This window comes from Alligator sinensis, unplaced genomic scaffold (assembly GCF_000455745.1).
Source record: "Alligator sinensis unplaced genomic scaffold, ASM45574v1 scaffold404_1, whole genome shotgun sequence".
NCBI classification, from domain to species: domain Eukaryota; kingdom Metazoa; phylum Chordata; order Crocodylia; family Alligatoridae; genus Alligator; species Alligator sinensis.
The window spans coordinates 5,658,026-5,664,911 of NW_005841839.1; positions in this window are offsets into that span (position 1 = coordinate 5,658,026).

Sequence of the window (6,886 nt, forward strand, 5' to 3'; positions counted from 1 at the left end):
CCAGCCAGGCTCCAAGCTGCAGGAACGCCAAGGCTGCAGCTTCCCCAGATGCCAGAACCTCAGGTAAGGCTGCTGGGCCCCAGCCTCCCCTATGCCATCCGGTGTAACCTGCTGGGCATCAGAGGGTACATGGTAGAGGCATTTCCCAGTGTCACAGAGCAGGGTCCTCAGGGTTGGCCATGATGCCCCTGGAGGCGCTGCATGATGTCCCTGGAGGTTCCACCCCAAGGGGTGCCCTCTTGTCTTTCTTGCCATGTCTTGTTGGTAAAATAAACTGGGAGGCTGCCAATGGGCCTTCACTTGGAGCTGGTCCACTGGCCCCCCCACTCAAGCTCACTGGTTTTGGGGTCCTTTTCTGGGCCTTTCTTTAGTACTGTGCTGCATGGGGCACCTCAGGCCTTATGAGCCAATTGCTCTTGGAGGTGGCAAAGCAGGCAGCACAATGTCCCAGGTAGCTCTCTTGTGCAGGAGATCCTTCCCCTGGCTGTTGCCAGATAAAAAGTGACCCCTGCCAGCCCCAGCGCTGAGCTTATATGTTCCCTGGGTTGTGACTCTTTCTGGTCAGCTGACTGCCTGCAGGTGCCAGCGAATTACCTTGTTAGCCGCTAGGCAGGCAGTCTGCAGCTGTGGAGCTCTGCCTAGCCTGTCCGGCTCCTTTGCTAGACTGCTTTTGCCCTTAAAGGAGCAGGCACACCTTAGTGCCCTGCAACATACCTCCCTGCTTAAGAACCTGACTCACCTGAGCAGGTTTTCACTCTTTATGTTATAGAAGTCTTCTCCACAAGGCTTCATTCAGCTTTCCTTCTGTTTCGTGATAACCCCCAAACAGTGGGGGTAGAGGTTTTCAGGCACCACCTGCTCACCTTTTCCCCAAGGAAGCAACATATGGAATTTAGCAGGAGCTACCCAGCTACAGGTAGTCCCCCCCATATTAGCCAGCATCAGTAAGATGCCATCTTAAGCTCTGCCTTTGCCCCCAGCCGGTCAAGGTTTCCTGCCCTAAGTCATCCGGTTTCTCCTATGCTGCCTTCTCTGGCAACTGGTTCAAAATCTGCTAATTCCTGTACTCCACAGGTCCTCTCTTGGTCCTCTGCTTTGGCTTCAGATGACTGTGACTCCTCCAAGGGGTTTGTCCCCTGGTCTATCCCAACTCTCTGGCATGATCCTTGGGGCTTCTTGCCCCATAGCAAGCCCCTTATTGGCTCTCTTTCCCCTTCAACTACAACCTTAGGTCTGGTACTGGGAGGATTATTTTCCTTCCCAGGACCCTTAGCCTCCTCTGTCTCTGGAGATGTAGTCTTCTTTCTTCCTCTGGTCTGACTGGACCAGATAGTTGTGTGCTCTGACTCTCCCCTTCTCAGAGTGGTTCCTAGGATCTCTCATCTCCTTACACCTCTCTGTAAGTCTAGAAGTCTTCTCCAAGTTCCCACTGAACTTTCAGGGCTTGCTGGGCATATTCATGGTCCCAGAACTCATATTTTCCCCAGCCTGTGGGTCTTCCATCAGCCTTTTTATACACCTTCCCCGCAAATAGCTCTTTCACCATTCACCATTTTGTGTGACCTGGGTGGTTACTAATACATTTATCTGGGGCCTTCTTCCAGTCCTCAGCCTCCTTTCCCACCTAGTTACCTTTAGCGGGGAAAGTCCTCTAGTCTCCTTGGATGGGCTTGATCTCTGTACAGTACATAACAGCTTTGCCTTTTCTGAAGTGTCACTGGGCATTTGCTCCACCTTTCTCATCTCTGGACCTCCTGCTTGCTCTCCCACTGTGCCCTTAGTCACTGTCTCTTTTCTGGAGTATTTAACTGACTCAGGCTGTGCCTGGGATTGGCCCGCCCTTGCTCTCTGTCCTCTTGGTCTTGGGCATTTCAACCTCTGAGTGCAGCTGTGGTCAAACTGGTCCCTGCCTCCACTTCTTACTTCAGGCTGTTCTTTCTTCTGTTTAGCGGCCATACCTGCCAGCTCCTCTTGTAACTACTGAATACGGTCTGTCACCACCAATATCTCAGCTTTATGTTGGCTAGCAAGTTCTCCCAGCTTCTGTCTCAATCAGTCCGTTTCCTCTCTGTGTCGGTTGGTCAGGTTGCCTCACTTCTGATCCAGACACCCAGCATCGCTGGCAGGACTTCTTCCCATCCAGGAGGGAATCCTGTCTCTGAGGGTCTATCTGTCCCAGTGCTCCTCCCTCACTGAGCTGGCCTCTCTCATCTTCTGGGCTCCCTGTGCTTGTACATTCAGATCCCCTATCCTCCTGGGACTTCAGGGCTTTTAGCCTTGTGGCCTCTAGCTGCTTCTCAGTCTCAATTAAGAGCACTTTCAAAGCCTCTATCACCTGGAAGTGGTCCTGGCACCCTGCTTTGGCCACTGTTACCTGCTTTGTTAATGCTGCTCCAAGGAAAGCCACCTTTTCTTGTAGCTGCTCTGTGACCTTCAGGGTCTGCAGCTTCACCTCCCTCTCAGCAGGTGTTGTTGGGCATTGGGTGTCTGATGCTTTGTCCTCACAGGTGTTCTGGGTTTTTGCAGCAGCCTGGTCCATTTTCTCCCATAGTTGTTGGTTTTCATGTTTTAGTGACTGTATATGTTCCTTTTCGACCTGCACACGTGACTGTAGCTGATCTCTCCATGGGTATAGCAGCCTCTCTGGCTGTGCCTACTTCCAGAAAGGTCCCCAAGGACTGTATCTTTTCAAATCTCTTTTGCAATTTCATTCAATTGGTTTTCCCCCACAAATTGCATAGGGTTAAGTGCCAAACAATGAGGAAAACCCTGTCATTTCCCTCACTCCTTCTTCCCTCCAGCCCCCTCCTACACATGCATGCGCGCGTGCGCGTGCGCGCACGCACACACACACACACACACACACACACACACACACCCTGATGGCAGGTACCAAAGCCTGTCCTTGTATTGGCTTGGGTGACTGGCCCATTTCATTTATCTACAGGGTTTTTGTTAAATTTAATTTCTTATCACTTTCAGAACAGACCTTTGTGGAAATGAACATTTAAAAAAATTAAATAAAAAATACCTGTGACTGAACAGCAAACACAAAATTGGCATTGGTATGTGCAAGGTAAAGTAAATAAATATTACAAAGAATGGCCAACATGGAAGGTATCTTCAGCATTTTTCACATTTTTCAATGGAAAATTTAGAGAGGGAGGTTGAGATTCTTTTGAGAGGGAAAACAATTCAGTTTTCAAACCATGTATTTCCTTGAAGCCATAAATAATGGCTGCTGAACAATGTTATCTGCTGTTTTTGAGAGAAGTTACCTCAACCTTCCCTCCCCCAAGTCCTTCATCCAACCAGTCTCCTGATTAAAGTTTTGTCTTCCCTGCAGAAGGAATGAAGAGACCATCAGACAGGAGATCTCTGAGATACATTTTGTCTTCATTGAAGGAGTTTAAAAATGAATTCCCATCATCAGAAGATTGGAGGGGCAAGGGTTGGAGCCAGCTCCAAAGATGAGAGGAGCTTCCTCTTGACTTGTTTTCTCACTTGAAATCTTCACATATTCTGAGAAAAGCCAGAGGAGGAGACAAGGTATTTGCATGTGTTTTTGGTGAGCAGAAGGTCTGATTTCGAGATAACGTCAGGAATATGGGTAGGGCATATAATATTACTCCTTCACCGGCTTCACCCCATTCCTAGATCAATATCCCACTGGATTGCAGAGATCAGAGGGAATTTTAGGTCTGGAGTTACTGATGTGGCTAGGGAGGAATGTGCAGATTGGAAGGAGAGATGAATTTGCTCTAAGATTTCCTAAGGTCAGTTATATCAGGCCCACACAATGAAAAACATTGGTTATATGAAGCATAGAAGACCGTCCTGACTGAAAGTCTTGGAACCCAGACACCTGAAAAATAAAATGGTGTGGGGAGTAATTGTTCTTTACTTCTCCATTTAGGATGAGGCAACTCCTACTAGAACTTTGTTGTAGGCTGAAGGAAAGGGTAATCACCTTCTTTCCATTAGTGCACACAAAAAGGGACAGCTTGAAAGAGAGAAAGTGTGACTTGTCATTCTCTAGGGAAGATGAGTGACCACAAAAGGTGTCCTCAGATATGAGTATACTACTATACTAGTGTAATTTAAAGCAAAATTGGCCTCACTGTGTTTTCATGGGAGAATAAATTGTTATTGATTAAAGAGACTTGTTTCCTTAGGAGGATTCAGTACTATTTTTCAAGACAAATTCAAGTTCCAGAGAACAAAACTACGATGAGATTATTTCACTAGCTAGCTAATAAATCTCAAGTTTAAAATTTCAAATGTGTGCATTCAGTCATTAGACTTGACAGAAAAATGTGGAAAAAATATTAATCATTTTCCAACCGTTGAACTTTTTTCTTCAATTTGCTTATCCAGATTCAATGTCACAACAACAATACTCATCAAAATTTTTAAATTTGAAAAAGTAAAGTAAAACAGAGGTGAAATTACAAGGTTCCCATTTAAAAAATCCTCATTTTTCATTGCAATTCAACTTTGTGATGAAATCTTGTCAATTTAGAAATTTTGATCAACTCTAAAATACCTTGAAAAGCTGCAGAAATATATTTTAAAAGAAACCCTGAAGCAATAATACTTATCACTGTTCCAGTCTCTTCCAAAAGGTGCCCCCATGTTAAAGATCCAGGTTGTAGCCATATTGGTCTAAAGGAAAAAGCAATCAAGACCTGTGGTAGAGGTGATATCTTTTATTAGACCAGCTAGATTTTTGCCAAAAAAATTGTTTAATTGCAAGCTTTAATTGAAAGACTGCAATTAAGGACATTTTTTTGGGTAAAAATCTACTTGGTCTAATAAAAATATCACCTCTACCATTAGTCCTGATTGCCTATGTTAAAGATATTTCCAAGTAATAATCCAAGTTTGATTATTCGCATTAGTGTGTTCAGTGTTTGATCATTCGCACTGTGTTCAGTGTTGCTATTAGAAAGCATTAGGACTGGGATACTTTCATAGGTGCATAACAGTGCATTCCATAGTTTTAATGGGTTGTTTAATTTACCAGATTGTTTCTCAAGTCATAACAAAATATTGATTTCCAGTTGAATTAATTTAAGATATAGTGTGCAAATCTTTGATTGCTAGCTCTTGCTAACAATCAAAATACTTTTGTGAGTCTTTAAACACAGTTTTGTGAAACAGTATCCGCCCAGTTTATCTTGGAGTCACTCTCGACTGGGCTTTAACTTATAAATCAGATTTCCAGAAAACTGCTTTAAAAATCAAAGCAAGGAATAACCTACTTGCCAAACTTGCAGGCTCTGCTTGGGGTGTCAATGCCTCCACATTATGTTCATCTGCTCTCACACTGTGTTATTCAGCTGCAGAATACTGTGCCTCTGTATGGGCTTGTTCGTCACACAGCAAACTAGTGGACTCCCAACTGCATGCTATAATGCGACTTGTGTCAGGCACATTGCACCTCACTCCACTTCCACGGTTACCAGTACTATATAACATTGCTCCCCCTCATCTCCTTTGCACAAAATCTAAAGTAAACTTACTAGTCAGACTCCTTGATAATCCTACACTGCCAGTACACGGGGAGATATTCCACCCACTAGTAGCTTGGCTCCCCTCAAGATACCCAATATGGTCCACCCTTTCAAAATCCTTTGATTTTCCTTACTTACTCAATAACACGAAGAATGGTTAGCACAAGCACCAATCAATCACCACATCATCTCTGACCCTACAGTCAGTCAGCAAGGATTTAACTAGCCACACCATTATAATTATCACCCCTCCATCAGACTCTTGAATACTCCAGCACCAACATTTCCTTTTTAGACACTATGATAATATCCAAAATGGTAAAATACAAACCACCATATATAAGAAACCCACCGATCAATATACATATCTGCACAGAACGAGCAATCTTCCTAAACACACCAAGAAAGCCGTAACATACAGCCAAGCTTTCCAATACCACCGAATTTGCACTGAGAAGAATACCCGCGATTGTCACCTTGTAAATCTCTAAAGAGCTAAACCCTAACCTTGACCGCTACATTGACTGCTTCAGGGAAAGAATGAACAATGAAATCAGCAACACGCGCCACCACAACAACCGCTCTCTACCAGAGAAAAAGGCCATAGAATCTCTAAGATCTAACCACCAAATAGTAATAAAACCAGCAGATAAAGGAGGAGCCATAGTCATCCTAAACTGTGAAGACTACATAAAGGAAGCCAAGAGACAGCTACTACCTACTACAAAGAACTACAAGAAGATCCTACTCCCCTTTTCACCAAGAAACTCAACAATACCATCAAATCATTTCCATCAAGACTACAGGAAAAACTACAGACCTTGATCCCCCCACTACCTAACCCGGGAACTTTTTACATGCTCCCTAAAATCCACAAACAAGGGAACCCTGGCAGACCTATCATATCCAACCATGGGACCCTAACTGAGGAAATATCAGGTTTCGTTGAATCAGTCCTAAAACCGCTTGTCACCCACAGAGCAAGTTTTGTACAAGACACTACAGACTTTCTACGGAAACTTAAAAACATAGACCACCTTCCCAGCAACACACTCCTAGCCACCATGGACGTTACCAACCTATATACCAACATCCCACACCAGGATGGCATCCAAGCCTGCCTTACATATCTACAGGAACAAGATTACAACACAGATTACAGACCCAAAGATATTACTGACCTTATACACTTCATCCTCACACACAACAATTTCACTTTTAATAATCAACACTTCCTCCAGATGATGGGAACAGCTATGGGCACTAAAATGGCCCCACAGTATGCCAACCTTTTTATGAGCCACCTGGAAGAAGAATTCCTCAAAGACTGCACCATCAAACCCTTGCTATACTTAAGATACATCGATGAC